Consider the following 20435-nt stretch of genomic DNA (forward strand, 5'->3'; position numbering starts at 1 on the left):
TGCCTTGCTTCTGGATCTAAATGAAGATGAGGTGGATGTGTTGGGTAAGAGTGTAGACGTGGATATTGAAATAGAGGAAAGTTCTAATACAGGCATTCCACACGGGAATGTGCCTGATTTTGATGAGGTAGAGGTTGAAGACGTCACTGCTGAGGAGTACCCTGAGTTCTACACCGACAACAACAAAAACGACTCAGGTATTCCGTTTTTCACTACTGAGCATTTTGATGCAGCAGAACGTCGATTGCGTGAAGAGATTGAGAAGTGGAACAAAGCTGCTGAAACAAGTCACCTCACAGCGAAAGAAAGAAAACAGAAGCGTGCTTTGGAGGGTATGTTCGAGCATGATATGCAAAGAATGAACAAGATGAACGCAGCCTTTGGATATCATGAGAAAGAGGAAGTAAAATTGGCCAAGGCTCGAACATCAGCATACCAGATGAAGAAATACAAGCCTGTAAAAGATGTGAAAGGTGATTTGGTGGCTTGGTAGTTTGATTCGGAACTTAAGGTATAAATCGTTAAGTGGGAACATGGTATTTATTATTTCAAACACCCACACGATATCTTATCTATGCCTAGATGGGATGTGAGAACACTAGCAAACAGACCGTTCGTGAATCGTGGGAATGATCAGTGGGCTGGGTGGTTCTATAAGCAGTTATTACATGAAACCCGTTTCGGTTTCAAGTTCTTCAAGCCGCATGTGCCGACTCACAAGTATATTGATGAGATTGATACACGCACAGGCTGGAGGAAGATGATATTGCAAGTGAAGCCGCCAAAGACGATGAAGAGGGCTCCAATGAAGATCTTTCCTCAGAGTCTATTCACCTAGTTTAATTATTGGTCCTACGACAATCATACAGGTGAAGCGGTTATTGTATTCGGTTATGGTTCAAACACGAAGACGATACGTGTGATTGATCCGATGTGGCTGGTTAACTTATCTGAGTCTAACAATGATGCGTTATTTACAAGTCAGATCAGGTTTGCTAACATATACGACTACGAGCTTGCTATGCAGTTTCAGAAGGTCGTTCATGTCTGTTATGCATACAAAATTCACAGTTGTGTAGACTGGAAGACCAAGATGTTCCAGAGATGAAAGATAAAGAGCTCGAGACGAGGGGGAGTTTGTTGATATATGTTTTGTCCGTCTCGGTCTTTATTGACTGATAATGTAATAGTTTAATGTTATAGGGGTTATTAATGTAAATTTTCCTAAATGTAAGGCACATTCGTTACTCCGTAACGAATGTGTCACATTCGTCTTAATGTAAGTCCCATTCGTTAACCAAGATTAACGAATGGAACATAACGAATGTGGGCTATTCGCTATCATTAAAGTATTAACGAATAAGCTTGTTTATTCGTTAAGTAAGTGTAACAAATGACTCATTCGTTAAGTCTATCTTAACGAATGAGGTCATCTCCTATAAATACCCCTTGTGAGTTATTCTAATGTAACAGTTCCTATTATTCCGTCATTCCTCTCGTTACTCTGCCCAATTGTTCTCTCCACACACACACTGCACACACTAACGTAATCCTTGCCTAATCGTATACATAATCAATAATAACATCGATGTCATCATAGATCTAGATCCGTGAATGCTCTCTCAATGGCTAGTGAATGAGGAATGATTGAAGTGCTATCCCCTCTCATGATTCGACGATTTGATCAATCAACTCTAGGGAACAAATTACTTCTCGAAAATCGACCTCCGATCCGGCTATCTTCAAGTTAAGATCCAAGAGGAAGATGTTTCTAAATTGGTGTTTCGAGTTCGGTATGGTCACTATGAACCCATAGTTGTGCCTTACGGACTGACTAATACACCTGTAGGTTCCATGGATCTTACGAACTGAGTTAGTAAATCGAACCTTGACAGATTAATTATAACGTTATTGATGACCTCCTGGTATATTCGAAAACCAAGACATGAATAACATTTACGAACAATCTTGGAGACGTTGAGGCTGTAGAAATTGTATACCAAGTTGTCCAAGTGCAAATTTGGCAACAAGGAGTACGATTTTTAGGGTACGTTATTGGTTGACATAGATTTCACATATACCTGCGTAAAACTGGTAAACACTAGAGTCACCAAAATAAATTCGCCAAAATTCTGGGTACTACCGACGCCTTATTGAAAATTTTCTAATATGGCCCAACCTTTAACCCTCTTAACCAAAAAAGAATCGAGTTTATGATTGGGGAGAAGAATAAGAAATAGCTTTTCAATTACTTAGACAGAATCCCCAGAAGGGACTATTGACTTTATAAATTATTGTGATACATCCCGAAAAGATTTAGGATGCATATTAATGCAGAGAGATAAGTTTATAGCATACACTCTCTGACAATCAGAAGCGCACAAGAAAAATTGCGTGATAGTTATATTCGACCTGAGGGTTAAGATTTGGATATCCTGCTTTATTTTCTTGGTATTTCGTATAAGCCCAGACTTTCTCCGCGCGATAATACGGTATTATCCGAATTGATTGTTAAGGCCTCATACAACTTCAACCTATTTTTATCTTTTTATTTTGTTAAAATGGAACCTTATTTGTGTGTAGTAATACCGATCTTAAGGTAAAATTTTAACATCTAATCATTTCAAGAAAGAAAAAGTATGTACATGTGAAATTCAATGTATAAAAGATATAAAAAATTGTGTATGATAGGTGGGATCCACATAAGATTTGTGCTTAATTGAACCTTAATACGTTTCATAAAGTTATTGAAGAATCGGTATAAAGTTTAAAATGGACAATTATATCTGCAATCATCATTGGGTTATGTGCATAATAATGTTGAAATTGAAGTGTAGTCTAGGACGTTACTAGCCAATATGATCCCATGTCGCGATCTTTCTCACAAATATATGTACTACTTACATTTATAATTTTAATTTCTTTTAGTTATTATTGAGAAAAATACAAAAAAGATTTTAGGTGTGTTTTGACATAAACTTTGAAAAATCAAAAATATTTTGGGTGTGTTTTAGTATAAAGTTTGTAAAAGCCAAAAAGATTTTCTTTCCAATTTATTTTTGATCGTCCGACAAGTGATTTACATTTTCAAATTGTTTTGCCGAGGTACAAAAATGTTTTCACCATTACACATTCTTGTTCATACATTTTGTGCTCAGATGTTAAATCAAGATAAACATTACGGTTAATTGATGGAATGTGTTGATTGACTGCAATTATGATGAGAGTGATGATTATTCAATCCTTGAATCTTCTCAAGATAGTGAATTTAAGGTATGGTAGAGTAATTCAAGTTAAGGGGGAGTGAAGATACTGATCGTGTGTACAAGCTTGATGTTGATAAAGATTGGAGACGTAAAGCTAATGCCAAGGGGGAGTTTGTTAGGCATTTTCTTGATGGCATTATATGTATAAAGACACATGTGAAGATCAACTGAAAGCGACAAAGACTAAAAGTTAACGAATTCCAGCAATTGTCAACGGTGAGTCTGTTAGTACATGAAATGTGACAAATGCTGGAAGTTGAACCGGCGTCGCTTAGTCTTTCTATAAGATGCAAAAGTTAATGAATGGAAGAAAGCTTAACGAGTGTGCATGCCATGTATGGTTAATGAATGAACATCCATGCATGGTTAGTGAATGAGAAATGATTGAAGTGCTTAAGTCAACGAATGAGAAGCATTCAAGACTAACGAATTAGATGCAATAGTTGATATATGAGCATAACGAATGAGCTGATCAAGAACTAACGAATGTGAGCTGCTTAGTAACGAATGTGCATGTGTCTAAATAGAATTCAATTTAGAGAACAAGAGTTACTTACAACGTTATTTACACAATAGTTTTCATTAACCGTATTCCTATCGTTACTCTGCCCAAATTCCTCCAGAACACACACACCATCACACACTAAAGTAATTCATCAACAGTAATCATAACAGTATAAACATGAATCCGAACATTACGAGATGTCATCTATGATCTAGATCTGAGGCTCTAAACGTATTCTCAATCAAATAATATGTGTACTGTCATTTTCCCTTTTTGCTTCGATAACTCATTTTGAGGAGCATTTTTCAATGTTTTTTGTATTTTTAATATTTGAATATTTTTGGATTTTAAGTTTTCTCAGTACAAACAAAAATCACAATCTTTTTGTATTTTCTATTTTCTCCCCCCTAAAAACATACAAATAAAAAGAAAAACACGAAGAAGAAAATAAAATTGATTTAACCGAGTAATTGAACTTCTTTTAAAGTTTTTAAACCGTTTATACCAAGCAGATATTGAAATCTTGTTTTATCAAAGGCTTTGGTATAAAGGTCAGCTTTTTGAAAATCCGTGTATATTTTTTCAATATCAATTAGTTTCTTTTCAAAACAATCACGGATAAAGTGATATCGGATTTCAGTATGTTTAGTCTTTGAATGATGAATAGGGTTATTGGTGTTAGATATGGCAGTAGAATTATCAATAAAGATAGGCGTAGTAAGAAACTTCAACCGTAATCCCACAGATGCTGCTGGATCTAGAGAACTTGTGAACAGCAACTCGAGGCCACAACATACTCAGCTACGGCTGTTGAAGTAGAGACCGTTGTCTGCTTCTTACACTGCCAAGGAACAAGCCGGTTTCCAAGAAATTGACATCCCGCCGTCGTAGATTTGAAGTTGATCTTGAAACCTCCATAATCGTAATCAGTATAAACAGTTAAATCCAAACTATCATCCTTAGGGTACCACAACCCAATATCAGGGTTACCCCGCAGATAGTGTAAGTTTCGCTAAATAGCCGTCAGATGAGTCACTCGTGGACTTGACTGATACCTAGCACACAAACAAACAGCAAACATGATATTAGGACGAGAAGCAGTTAAGTACATTAACGATCCTATCATGGCTCGATAGACGGTTGGATCTACGGTATCCTCTAATTCGTCCGGTGACAAATTATGACCCACGGGAAGAGGTGTCGATGGGATTTTTCTAGCAGAAATCGTGAATCGGCTCAAGATGTCATTCACGTATTTGGTCTAATGGATAAAGATCCCATTATCAGACTGGTGAACCTGCAACTCGAAGAAAAAAGTTCATCTCTCCCATCGAACTCATCTCAAACTTCGTCTGCATCGTGTTCTCGAATTCCTTGCACAGTTTTCCGTTTGTGGAGCCGAATATGATATCGTCGACATATATCTGGCCGAGGAGCAGATCATCACCAATGTTTTTGTAGAAAAGTGTATAATCTACAGTCCCCCGTTTGAAGCCACTATCAATCAGATGGTCAGCAAGCGTGCTGTACAAGTCTCTCGGGGCCTGGTGTAAACCATAAAGGGCTTTGTTTAAGCAGTAAACTCGGTCTGGATAGTTCGGATCTTCAAAACCAGGAGGTTGTTTCACATACCTCTTCATGAATTTCCCCGTTCAAAAACGCAGACTTCACATCCATCTGATACACTTTAAAATTCTTGTAAGCTGCATAGGCCAAGAAAATGTGTATCGCTTCTAGTCGTGCTACTATAGCGTACACCTCTGTGTAATCTATTTCTTGTTGTTGATTATAACCAAGGACGACCAATCGTTCTTTATTACGCATGATCACCCCACGATCGTCCTTTTTGCACTTGTATACCCATTTTGTCGGTATAGCCCGTTTAACTCTGTCGCGTTTATCGATTAAGTCCCAAACACCCAGTCTGACAAACTGCTGCAACTCCTCCTGCATCGCTTCAACCCAAAATGGTTCCTTAAGTTCCATCATGACACTTGTCGGCTCTATCTAAGATAGAAAGCAGGTGTATCGTGCAATGTTAATGATTCCGTAGTTTGCATATCTGCGTAAGCACACATCACGGAATCATCGGTAGGACGTACATTAAAATCGTTTTCTTCATCACATACATTAGCAAGTTGGCATCGTGTTCTAACACCATCGCTTACATTACCGATTATATGTTCCTGAGGATGCTTCGTGTTATTCCTTATGGACGGATTCGCAGAATACATTATCACCAAGATTGGTGATATTCTCCTCGGTTGTGTCTAAGGAGACAGTTGGCGAAACAACTCCAGTTGAATCGGCTCGGGTAAGTCATGAGCTTCTTCCGAAGGAACCGAAGATGAATCAACGAATTGAATAGATATCTCGTTCTCATTGTATGTAGAGGAACATTTTGGAATACATTGATCTTCCAAATAAACCCTAACCAAGTCTTCAGATACTTCTTCAACCAATGATGTGAACGAATTAAATAATGACTTGTAGTCGAACATCCAGTCGGGTGCTTTACCGGTTGGAGATGTAGTGTAACTCTGACAGTCCACATGAAACCTTCTTCCACACACCCCGAAGAAAAATTGAATACCATCTTCTTAGGAGAATTATACCCAAGAAAGTATCATTCAAACGCCTTCTCATCAAATTTTCTGGTGTCTTTCTTCAAAACCGTACACAGACACCTGAAAGGTTCCAAATACTTTAAATTTGGCTCTCGGTTATTAAGAAGTTCGTAACTTGTCTTTTTGAACTTCTTAACCATGAAGACTCGATTAAGCGTGTAGCAAGCGGTGTTCACAGCTTTGTTCCATAACTGAACTGGAAGCTTAGAATCCGCTAGTATAGTCCTAGCCGCCTCAATTAGCGTCCGGTTCTTCCGTTCAGACACACCGTTCTGTTGTGGTACGTACAGTGCACTGAACCCCTATGTATTCCTCGTTGAATACAAAAAAAGTCCAACACGTTGTTTTTGAACTCCGTACCATTGTCACTACGAATACGTCTCACTTTACGTTTGCAAAGTGATTCGATCTTAGTGTTTAGGCTCTGAATCAAAACAGGTGTTTGATCTTTAGAACTCATAAATAAAACCCGTGAGTATCTTGATAAGTCATCAGTTACAACCAAGCAATAATAATCACCCGCGATGCTAGCACGACTCACTAGACCGAATAAATCCATATGATGTCGCTTTAGTAGAGTTTCAATCGAATTGATCGACTTGCTCGGGTGAGACTTCTTCTTCTGATTCCCTTTCTTGCAGGCCACACAGTGATCATTTAACTTGAAATGCTTTAAAGACACACCATCTACAAGATCGTTCGTAATTAAATGATTCATTTTGCGAATGTGGATGTGTCCCATCTGTCTGTGCCAGAGAATCGTGTTTTTCTTAGTTTCTTTTGAGATAAAACACATTTCAGAAGGTGAAACTGATATGTTAGTACTCATCTCGAGTATATAAATATCATTCGATTTTGGAGATCTCATGACAACCATTTCTTCTGGAATTGTGAATCCCGGTTGAAGGATTACACATTCCTTATCAGTGAAACCGGTGGTATACTTTTTGTCACAGATCTGTGAAACGCTCAACAGATTGTGATCTACCTTCTCACAACAATTCATTTTCTCGAACATAATACAGCCGTTCAACACTTCTCCCTCTTTCGTAATCATACCCCCATTGTTACCCGCAAAAGCCACATAACCCCCTGAATATCTTTAACATTTGTGAGGAGGTCTAGGTTGCTGGTAATGTGCTGAGAACATCCATTGTCTAAGATCCATTTATCTCCAGATATTATCTTAGATGAACTCTACACATGAGGTAAAATGATTAGTTCAAAAAGGCAGCCAAGCCTCAGTCTTGGGCTCTCCTTTTGAGATTTTCAGAGAAATGTTTACATTAAGATTTGTTTTCGGGAAGGATTGAGGCATTTGTGAATAAGTAATCGGTTTCTTTGATTTCTTCTTCAAGTAACCGTCTCTTATCACTCCCGAATCAATATTCTTATAGATCGGTTGAATAGGTTCAAACGATTTGCTTGATACTTTAGAATCATTAACCCTGACAACTTTGCGAGGGTTAATGTTCGAATAAATTATGTATGATTCATAAACATGTGATTCCATAGATTGTCGTTCAATGTCAATAGTAGGAATTATACTTTTTGGTACTTGTTTGACATTATTAACCGTAGCCCAACACTTTTTAGCAACGTGGCCATGTTCACCACATTTAAAATAAAGACGACCATCTAAAATTTTCTGTGGTGCAACAGTGGGCGAATGTATAGGCTTAGGTTGAACAATTTCAACCTTAGGAGTCACATGAGTTACTGGGACCGAAACTGTGTTTTTTATGCCCTTTTTGTTTTTTTTTAAATTCTAGGTTTGTCGTGTTTGAAGAACTTTCTAAACCAGAAGATTGACAAAATTTATAGGTTTAAATGAATGCACAGTTTGTTTAGCTTGAGTTTTAGTTGTTTTTTACTTTAGAAATTCATTTTCAAGCTCGGGAACTTTAAACGTATCATCGTTGAATACGCTTTCAATAATTTCGGGGTTGAGTAAGTTCAAAGAAACTTCCTTATCAGAAAAGACTTTGTTAAGTCCTTTCAACTTGAAAACCCGACCTTTGTTTAACTTAGAATCTTTCGGAGGATTGACAAATTTCCTCAAACCTCATCAGAAACTCTCGGTTTTTCTAACGATTTTACATTAAAAGCAGTCTAAGGTTTGTTAGAAGAGTTCTAAGAAGATTTTGAACCGTATACAGCTTGTTCAAATTCTTTTGGTTCACAAAGAATGTGATTATCAGAAGGAATGCTCTTATTCTTAACAATTTCTTCTGGTTCGTTCAACTCTTCAATCAAACCATCGATCTCATTCTCGGTAAAGACCGAGTTACTTTTAGTGTGAACCGTATCATGAGTCGTTTTAACCGATTCAACATTCATATGAGTGCTTTCGGGTTTTCCAGAGGTTGTATTTGGTTTAATAGTCTTTGAATCAACCACCTCTAGAATACTCGAATAATCACTCATGAATGGTGGAGGAATTTCCACAAATCCCAATCTAGCCTTTCCGTTCTTTTGATGAGAATGATTTACTTTGATGATTTCATTCAAACGAAACGAAGAATCTCTAAACTTGCTGATTTTATTTTTAAGTTCTAAAACTTCATTTTCAAGGTTTGTTATGCTGGTTCACAATTTCAGGATTTCTTGAAAATGTTGCTCGATAATCACAAGTTTACAATTCACCTCGGCTTTCAATTCGTGGTTGCTCACAAACAAATTTTAAATTTTTAAAGTTGATTGATCCAAAAGTTTGGATTTTTGTCTGTGACACTCCTTCAACATTGAAAGTTCATTAACGAGTTGATCAGTAATCACTCATGTGTGTTGATTACCGGATAACTAAACAAAAATCACTATAAAAAACTAACATCCCCTCTCATGATTCGACGATTTGATCAATCAACTCTATGGAACAAATTACTTCTCGAAAATCAACCTCCGATCCGGCTATCTTCAAGTTAAGATCCAAGAGGAAGATGTTTCTAAATTGGTGTTTCGAGCTCGGTATGGTCACTATGAACCTATAGTTATGCCTTACGGACTGACTAATACACCTGTAGTTTCCATGGATCTTACGAACCAAGTTAGTAAATCAAACCTTGACAGATTAATTATAACGTTATTGATGACCTCCTGATATATTCGAAAACCAAGACATGAATAACATTTACGAACAATCTTGGAGATTTGAGGCAGTAGAAATTGTATACCAAGTTGTCCAAGTGCAAATTTGGCTACAAGGAGTACGATTTTTAGGGTACGTTATTGGTTGACACAGATTTCACATATACCCAAGTAAAACTGGTAAACACCGGAGTCACCAAAACAAATTCGCCAAAATTCTGGGTATTACCAGCGCCTTACTAAAAATTTTCTAATATAGCCCTACCTTAACCCTCTTAACCAAAAAAGAATCGAGTTTATGATTGGGGAGAAGAACAAGAAATAACTTTTCAATTACTCAGACAGAATCCCCAAAAGGAACTATTGACTTTATAAATTATTGTGATACATCCCGAAAAGATTTAGGATGCAGATTAATGCAGAGAGATAAGTTTATAGCATACACTAACTGAAAATCAGAAGCACACGAGAAAAATTACACTATCCTTGGCCGGAATGTGAGATGATTGCTTTCGCACCTATGCCATGGGAATACTACTTATACGACATCTGATGCGCATGATACACAAATTACAAAAGTTTATAACCTGTAATTGATTTGAAAAATCTATATATGGGGTAAGGAAGATGAGTAGAGTTGAGAAACCATAGTAATGATGAAAAACCAATGCCTTAAGATGAAGGAATAAAGTTAAAAACTGGAAAGAACGGGAATTTGAAATGATTGTTTAGACAAACCTTATCGAACATATTCATATCGCCTGAATGAAAGCCCTAAGAGCATAATATTTAGAAAACTAAATCTTGGACGGAGACGAGAAGAACTTTGAAAAGGAAAACCGATGAATTTCTATACCTCAAACAAACTGAGTCTACAATTCAAATCTTGGTAACTTACGAGGCGTGATTCCAATCATTTAGAAACCGATAAGGAGTACTAAGATTTAAATGAATGTTATTGGTGGCCTGGTATGAAGAAAGGTGTAACTACACATGTCGACCTGACTCAGTTTAAAATTAAAACAGGGTATCAAGAACCCTCAGTAATGTTATAACAACCGGAAACACCCAGTAGAAGTGGGAAAAGACTACTATGAGCCTTATAACAAACTTTCGTAAATCATTCCGAGAACACTGTGTAGTCCGGATATTAATTGACCGGCTAACTTAAATTACACACTTTCTACCGACCTATAACAACTACATATCTGAAGGAATCACCTACCATTGTGTTAACAAAATTACATATTAGCATGACACGCCCATCCCGATTATTTCAGATCGAGAGAGTCATCCCGCCTCTTATTTTTGGCAAAACTTAAGAAACCGAATCGGTTTGAGCACAACCTGTCATTCCCAATTAACCGATCGATCTTGGCAAACTATACAGACATTGGGAGAATTACATCACAACTGTATATTGAATCTTGGAAGAAATTAAGACGAACATTATCTACTGATCTAATCCCCGTATACTAATAGTTACCATAATATTATACGAGCGACACTATAACTGGTACGATAAGAGCAAGAATATAAATCGTTACCTTAATAGGATAAAAGGTAGCAACACTCAAATGCAAAATCCAATTTGATTCCGGAAATTACAAACAAACCTCGTAGAATTCAAACAAACTGAAAATCCGCATAAGACTAATAAAAGAACTATACCGAGGTACGTACTAAATTGTTGACCTTTGAAAAGCGTTATTCGATTAAGGAAACTGATAAGTGGCATCAAAATACATAGAACTATACGAGGTTGTCTCGTGAATTAAACCCATAACATATTGAATAAACTATCTCTAGAATCGAGTTCATTCTCAATTTTAATTCTACTAACAATTTCTTATATACAGAAACAAGCAAGTGCCTTATTGATGAGGCGGAGATAATACCACTTGAAAACTTTCACATAACTAAATTTGGTGAAGACACATATAAATAATGGACGGGAAAATCAAACAGTTACGACTCAATAAAATATTTCAAGGATCAAGGTTCGGTAAAATCCACAACGGGGAACCAATTATATTTGAAAACAAAAACAAATACTCCTGTTTGTCCCTAAGGGGCGTATAATCAGCATAATTGAATTTTAGGGACGACATTTTCTAACGGGGGGAGAATGTGACAATTGAGACAAAACTAGGTACACCTTAATACACAATTACCAATTTAACGATTAAACGCGTATTACGTACCTAACAAACGAATAACCGAACGGGTCTAGTTATGACCCAGATATCCGGGGGGGGCCATCTATAAGTGATATACGTTTAATATAAGCTAGCATATTAGTACTATGGCCTTAGAACAATAGCAAACCAGTTAAACAAAAACAGGCTCGTTTAACTACTCGCTAGGGGTTTAAACACGAAAGAGAGTTACAAAACAAGCATTGTATCATCCGTTAAGCCAAAAAAAGATTTACAAAACACTTAGTGGGAATGCTTTAAGCAATCCGTGAAAATATTTTTGATTTTTACAAACGTATAGTATGTTTTTATAAACTTATACAAAAATAGTCGAAAAACACTCGTTTTCGCGTTGTTTGTCATACCCCGATATGATTTTCACGCCAAAAACCGAACCCGAAATAAATTTGGACTTGGGTTTTCACGTTCGGGCTTGTAGATCCAGAAAATTGGGCCAAAATGGGCCAAATATTGGTCCGAACGCAATATAGGGGAAACTCCCCCCTTAAATTACTTTTAATATTTAATAACCATAAGATATTTTAGACACTTCATTCTCACAAAATCTAGATCCTACCCTTGTTCTTAAGCCAAGCTTCAAGAAAACCCTAGGTATTTTATTAATTTCATCATTTTTAACTTGTTTTTATTATGTTTAATATCATTTAAACACAGTTTGATTACCAAAAATTATTCCTAACCATGCAAAAATCCTAAAAATGGACCAAAAATTTTTTTTGATCATACACATGGTTCGGAAACTGGTTTGATAGTTTTTTTTTGCCATAAACCCGGATTAGAAGGTTTAAACGGCGTTTTTGCGGTTCGAAAGTTCGTTTTAACACCCTAGCCGAAACCCTAAGTTAAGAGGCTGTCATGTTGATGAAACTTGCTTGTTTTATGACATACTACCTGTATCTATCTTGCATAGACGTACGAGAACCCGAAAACTTGAATAGAAAGGCGAAAACGAACCAAAACCGCTAAGGTAATACCGAATCATTCGATTACGGGCTGTTTAGGGTTAGGTTGTGATGTGCATATTGTTAGCTTGTAAAAGTTTTCAGGGACATCAGGGACCATGTCATTGAGTCTCTGTCTAAATTTGGTAATTTTTTGACCATCCGAGAATATTTGGCGAATTTATTACCAATTTAGGGCGTTTAATTAGGAAAAATAGATAAAATGCTTGAAAACTTATGAAATTTTGTGGAGAACTCATATTTGATATATTATGATATCATATGAAATTTGGGATCATTTGGAAAAGCCTAAATGTGCTTTGTGCATTCACGCTTATTTCAGTTTTGGTAATGATTTTTGGCTCAAAAAGAATAATTGGCAAAGGCGAGTTTGGGATTTTTCCAGGATGTTTTGGGATGTTTTCTAGCTAGAAATTAATTTTGGTGTATTTTTCGGAAATCGTTTGGTATAAATGGATGATTTTCAGGCTAAATATAACAGATAAAATGAATTTAATAAATTAATAAATCAGTAAATAATTTCAGAAATATTTTTATTAAATTCTAAATGTTTTAATTGATAAGTGGATAAATTTTCATAATTTAATGATTAATGGATAATTAATTATTCTAATTTGAAAATTAAACAAATTCAATTTTGATAAAAACCGACAATTTTGTGATTAACGAACCTGTTGGAATATTAGAGCGCCAAGAGTGGTCAAAAATCATATTTTCGGACTAATTAAGTAAAAACAAACTTTTTGTGAGAAATCCGGACAATTGGGAAATTGTGCGCATTTTCTCCAAATCAAACTGTATAAACGGAAACGAGCCTCGTAGCGAATCCAGACCCCTAAATTGTGATGTTTCTTTATAACTTAATCATTTTATCAACCAACACGTTAACCCAAGCTTACATCCCCATAACTGTTTTCGGAACGCATAAACGAACAACTTGGCCCAGCTGGTGAAACGGGGAAACTGAGCCAAGTTCAGTTTTAAGTATTAGACATTGAACAACACCACAATCTAAACCTACTAACACTTTCTGGGTGTAACAGCTATACCCTGATTAGCTATACAGCCCAGTCTAGTATAAACGATTATAATAATATTAAAATATTAATATTATTATAATATTCATTATAGGGACTAGTGAATGAGTCAAAACAACTGCGAACTTACACTGTACCGCTGTGCTGATTGTCTTCTAAACCATGAGTTTCATGACCGCTGTGAAAAATATGTTGATACATATATGTATACTCTGAATTGTTTGATGTTGAGAATTATCTAAGTGCTAACACACGAAAGTCCCCACGAGTACAGTGATTAACTTCGAGCCGGTGGCTTGTGAATAGTACTATTGGATTTAAAAACCCAAACGGAATCGGCCTGGTTGCCGTGTCACATATTGCCGTTTGCACACGACTATACTTATACAAACAGGCTATGTAGTGTTATACATAGCTACCGGGGCATGTTGTGGGCGGAAAGGGATCCATAGTGGTTGATTGGGCGTGGGAAATGGATGCACGCAGCACAGACAGTCAAGGCTTCACTATAGCTTAGTATAATTACATCATAAACATACAAACAAATGTACTTGTGAACGTATATACATACATACTTGCGTATTTACAAACTGTGATTGTTGTATGCACAACTGATTTCTTGAAACTCGTGAAACTCACCAACTATTTGTAGTTGACCCGTTTAACATGTATTTTAGGTACTGGATTGGATTAGAAAGTCAATTTGCTACGTGTTTGACTTGCGATCAATGTTGGGTGAATTGATGTAAGTGTGCTAATAGGAAGTAAAGCCGCTTAACAGGCTGGATTTAGTTTGTCTTACCTAGTTGTAAATGAAGTTAGATCAATGTAAAATATTGTAAAGTAGTTTGTATTGTTCTTTATAAACAATGTGGTTGATATCAGAGGTGTCTGTTACATTTCCTTTTTACGCTTCCGCAAATCGTTTAACAGGGTGTGACAAACAAACTTGGAAATAACTCTTTTAGCGAACATTCACTAACCCATTTATCAAGCCAAAAAAGGGTATTGTCACCTCTGCCCACCTAGACTTTAACCTTTCCATCATCTTACTATTTCCATCATAACCAACTTTACCAGCTTGACAAATTTTGTTTCTATGAACCTCTAAGTGATCTCTTAACCGGTATCGCCTCCCATTTGTGAGACCCTCTATGAATAGACGAGATCACTTTTATCCATAAAGAGCTATTACTTGATTTGAACCGAGAGAACCATTTTGCAAGTAAAGATGTATTCATAGCTTTTAGGTTACCTACCTCTAAGCCGCCCCTTTCTTTATCTCTTATAATTTTGCTCCTAGCCACCTAACTTATCTTTTCTTTTTCTTCCGATCCTCCCATAAAAAACGTCTTATTTTGCTTTCGAGTTGTTTTAAAACTTTCTCTGGTGCCTTGAAAATGGATAAGTAATAAGTGCCTAAACTCCCCAAAACCGAGTTAACAAGCGTTAACCGACCTCCAAATGATAGAACTTTTGCCTTCCGTTTTGATAATTTCTTGTCGAATTTATCTATAATCGCCTGCCGGTTTCGACTTGTATTCATATTAGCACAAAATTGGAAGGCCTAAATGAATAAAAGGAAGCTTACCAGGTTTACATCTTAACAATTCTGCACCCTGAATAACCTCTGACCCATCCACTTTCACACCATAAAGCACACTTTTTTTAAAATTACTTTCAGCCCTAACACGATATAAAAACATCTTAATAAACGGTTTAAATTCAAGAGATTCGTCGTGGACCATTCGCCAAGGAAGACCGCATTGTTCGCATAAAAAAGATGTGAGAAACACGGGCTGTTCCTTGGTGTTTGAACACCTTTAAACAGCCCCTCCGAGCATGCCACTTTCATAGCAACATTCAACGCTTCCATGGCAATGATAAAAAGGAAAGGAGAAAGAGCGTCACCTTGTATTACTCCTCTTTTAATGTCACGCTCGGCTGTGGGGGGAGCCATTAATCAATATGGAAGATCTAGCCGACTCAAAAGTACCTTTAACCCAACGTCTCCACTTGTCAGGAAATCTCATATGAGCTAAGATGGAATCGATAAAACGCCAATTGACAGAATTGAAAGCTTTTTCAATGTCTACCTTGAATATCATCGTTTTTTTGTTTGTTTTTTTTGCACCACGAAGCAATTTCATACAGAGTTAAAGCTCCCTCTGTATTGTTTCTACCGGAAACGTAGGCGGACTGTTCCTTACCAATGATTGAGCCCATCACATTTTAATCTGATTTGCTAACACTTTGGTGATAATCTTAGTATACAACCTATGAGATTAATAGGACGATACTCAGCAATTTTTTGTGGGTCTTCAAATTTTGGTAAAAGAGAAATGAAGTTGTTGTGGTGGACTAGTTCGATAAAATCATAAAGAAGGATGGTAAGGCGGCTTCAGGGCTTTGTGGTATAGGCCCCACTTAAACATATGAACTAATGAATTTGTCACACCTTATTTTTCTCAATAAGTATTAGGGCATGGGTTTAATTGTGTGAAAATACCAGCAATTGCAGTTTTTTGTGTTAACCTGCCATTAATCAAAATAACCTAAGTGTTTTGAAAGATCAGTTTCCGATTATGATTCCATTGTTATTATTTTTCAGGATGAAAAATGATAAGTTTGGGGATGTGATGAGTGGGTAATAAGATGTGTTTTTAACGTTTAATATTGTGTGTTTCATTTAATTATATATCTCGAACATGATTACTTTGAGATCTTTTATGATTTTAGGTGTTTGGTGCTTAAATGAGCTAATCTAGAACATAAATATGTGTTGTGGAATCTTTTAGATGGAATCGAAGGAACGGCGATGCAATACACGGGGGAAAGACGAAATGTAGACAGGAAAGAAGCTTGGATAATGCGGGTCAAGGTCGCAACAATACTTATTAGCACGACCTGTTTGGCACGCAGAACATCAAATCAGGTCCATGTTCTTCTTTCCTTTTCTTTGGTTGTTAAAACAATATTTATTTTGCTATGCCTTGTGGTTCAAATGGTTTAGTTGAATTACATTATGTTTTGGGTTTATATAAATTGTTGGTAATGTGTTGGGTGAAATGGTATGCAATACCGTGTACCACACTTGATTTTTCATTAAAAATTTCATTGGGGACAATGCTAAGTTTAAGTGTGGGGATGTGGGATTGAAGTTTTGATAAAAGTGAAAAAATGTTAAAAATGTTCCTTGAATTTAAAACTTTTTTACAAGACAATGGAAAATGATTGAAAAATAAGTTTTCAAAATTAATATATATATATATATATATATATATATATATAACAGAAATATAAAAACATGGGATGTATTGGTCGGCTCATCTTTTAAGAATGAAATGATAGTTTGGTTGCTGACTTAATTGAACCTTATAATGTTTTACTTTAGTGAAAAACAACTTAGAGTTTTGTTCGTTTAGCTAAACCTGTGTAAGGACTATGATGAGGTCGGGCCATACTCAAGCCTTCGTTAGTTTGATCACCAAAAATTAAATTTTCTAAAATTTGAATAGACTATTGTGCGATGTGATGTGCTCTAAATTTATGCATATTATTATATAAGTATTCCCAACATTTAAGTGCTTTTGAGCCAAGTTTTTATCGGATATTATTAATATTTGGTTCACATGTGAGTTTAATGGTTTCTAGAGACAACAAGCTAAAATGGAACACTTTTACTAAACTCTAGACCGACGAATGAAGACTTGAAGCATATGATATATTATACTACATATTATTATAGTTAATATAGTATTATAAAAAGAAAAAGAAAAAAAATTAAAATAAGAAAATAAAAAAAACAAACATACGTAATGTCTTATAATAATAATAATTATTATAATTATAATAATAAGCCCATGACATAAATTAAGATAGGCTAAAACAAATAAGTCTTATTGGGCTTTTGTAGCCGCCGGCCCTACAAGGAATTGGTTTTTGACTAAAATAGGAGCTGACGTGATTATGACATATATATTTATTTGGAGGTCACGTTGGAAGGAAGACAGAAGCGAGCCGCCAAACGGAGGTTTAGAAGATTCCAGGTGCAATTAGAGGCTTGACTAGTGGATTGGCTGCTTTGTGGAGAAAAAGAAAAAAAGCAAGCAGGCAGGCATGTTGGTATAAAAGGTCTACGGCTCAGGTGGTATTAAAGAAGCAAGAAGGCTAGGTTCTCAATTAATTTAAGCTAGTTAGCACACAAGTCAATTAATTTAACCAGGCAGGCTAGTAGCTAAATCTATTTCAATTTCTTTTTCAATGAACGCTTTTATATTTATTTTGTTGGCCGTTTTAAACATGATTGTTGGCTAAAACCTTTTTAGTTACCTAGGCTTTGAATGAATATTTGTTGAACTTTGGTTTGCTTGTCGGTATTGGTTATTGGCGTTGGACAAATATTATTGTAACAAATTTATTGGTATTTGAAATGATGAATATGCATGCTTAATATTAATTTACTTTTATTCAATTGTTCCGTATGTGTCTTTGTGAATGTCTTTCATGTGTTGACGCATATTAGGTTACCTACTGTGTGTTTGTAACTAGTTTATGGTTTATAGTCGACATAATCCATAGGAACTATTGTTTGAGGGTTTAGAGATTTTAAGTGTTCTACCTATCATGAGACTGAGAGGTAATAGATAGTTTGGGTTGTCTTATTCATTAGGCGGTTTGGGTATAGATTACACGAGAGTGGATTTCCCCCTTATTGTCTTTTGATTTTTGCTATCCTAAGTCTTTTTGAGCATCTTTAGGTTACTCCTTACGTCCCTTACACTCCCGGATGTATTGTGATTAGTGAGACTGAGAGGTGATCTAGTCATTAGAGTACTTTAATATTGTTGGAGAGACTGAGAGGTAATCCAACCAACCGGTTTGCATCATACGCTCCTTAGGTTTTCCTTTTAGGTGACACCCAGAGAATGATCAGGGATCCACTAAGATGTCTAGGGCGTCGTATCTTTAGATCCCGGTTCCATCACAGTTTCCATAGCCGATAAGCATCCAAGATTCACAAATAGGATTTCAAGCCTAGGTAACACATTTCTCATTATTGTCTTCGTCTAAGTCTTTAGAGTTTAAGTTTAATTTATTAGTTTAATTTAGTTAAATTAATGTAGTTGAATTAATTATTAGTTTTAAATTAAAATAAACAAAAATCCAAAAAAGAATCTTTTTCTTAATTAATAGCTTATTTAGCATTTAGAATCTAGTTTCGTTAATAGTGTCTCTAGGGCTCAATATTCCCGGATTTCCCATAGCTATTCTACACTCGATAAGTTCACTTGCCTGTTGCTAGTGGTTTGGTTTAGGGTATTCTAGGTTTTTATTACTCTTCTGATAGGTTATTAATTGCAATATTTTTATATACCACTTTTAGTGCATTAAGATTTTGGCGCCGTTGCCGGGGGACACTTGGTAATTGGCGAATTAGATTCTATTTGTTTTTTCTTTGTTTTTAGTTTTTGTTTAATTAATTAGATTTTATTTTATTACTTAATTGCTCTTAATTTCTCTTAATTGCTATCTGTGCTTTGTGTGCTTTAGGGATAAGTTTGGGAACTTACTATTTTATCTGTTTTTCAGCGTATGCGACATACTCGTTCGCTAGGACCACCAAAGTTCACTGTTTCTGACGAACCCAAGAGAGATTTTCGTGAGCACCGTAGGGAGCTTCGGGAGATTACACGTGCTCTACGCGAAATCAAGGTACACGTTTCAGATTCCACGTTAGATATGGCTGACGCTATTCCCCTAGCCGTACGGTTCACTCGAGAGCGAATGAGGGAGTTACGGGGAGACGATCTGCTATCACACGTCCGGCGATGCCCGATGCTAGTAACTGGCATATTCTGCCCAACGTCATGAATTCTATTACTAACTCCTCCCTTTTTCACGAACTTTAAGACTAGGACGCGTCGGGCCATGTAAACAAATTCACTCGTATCTGCGACACTTTTCATATCGCCAACGCCACTCGTGCTTCTATCTACCTTCATCTTTTTCCATTTTCCCTTGAGGGGTGAGCTTCATCATGGTTGGAAAACCTTCCCCCTGGGTCAATCACTACCTGGGACGAACTCCAAGATAAATTTCTAAAGAAGTATTTTCCGCTATCTAAAGCCTCGCGACTTCGTGATCAGATATACTCCTTCCGCATGGACCCTGACGAGTCATACCCTTTGGCTTGGGAAAGGTTCCATAATCAGCTTAGTAGATGCCCCTAGCATGGTCTGTCCGAATGGGTCGTAGTCGATAAATTCTATAATGGGCTGACCTTTGAGATGCAGTAGAGATTCAATACGTCAGCTAGAGGGAACATGTTAGAGAAGCTGGATATAGATGAGTGTGAGTCGGTGTTTGAGAGATTCGCCCTAGCCAAGCAGTAGGGATCGTCCGCCCGAGGTACTTCCAAAACCACCACTTCTTCCGCTCGAGACGTTCATCAAGTCTCGAATGATACTAGCATCACGGCTGCCTTAGAGGCAATTTAGAGGGAAATTAAGGACTTGAAGAAGGTTGTTAATAGGTGTGAGATCTGCCGAGGAGGGCACGACACAGTTGATTGTCCGGTCGATCAGCAGGAGCAGGTTGACTACTTGGGAAATCAAAATAGAGGACCGAACCCCGGATGGAGGAATAGCTCCAATTATGGCTGGAGGTCGGGAGGTAATGCGTAGGGATTTTAGCCGAGGCAGGAGCAGAGTCAGGTTAGAGATACAGAGG

This window comes from Bidens hawaiensis, unplaced genomic scaffold (genome assembly GCF_021521415.1).
Source record: "Bidens hawaiensis isolate Kalapana, Puna unplaced genomic scaffold, B.hawaiensis_p1.1 tig00000697_1, whole genome shotgun sequence".
In the NCBI taxonomy this organism is placed as follows: domain Eukaryota; kingdom Viridiplantae; phylum Streptophyta; class Magnoliopsida; order Asterales; family Asteraceae; genus Bidens; species Bidens hawaiensis.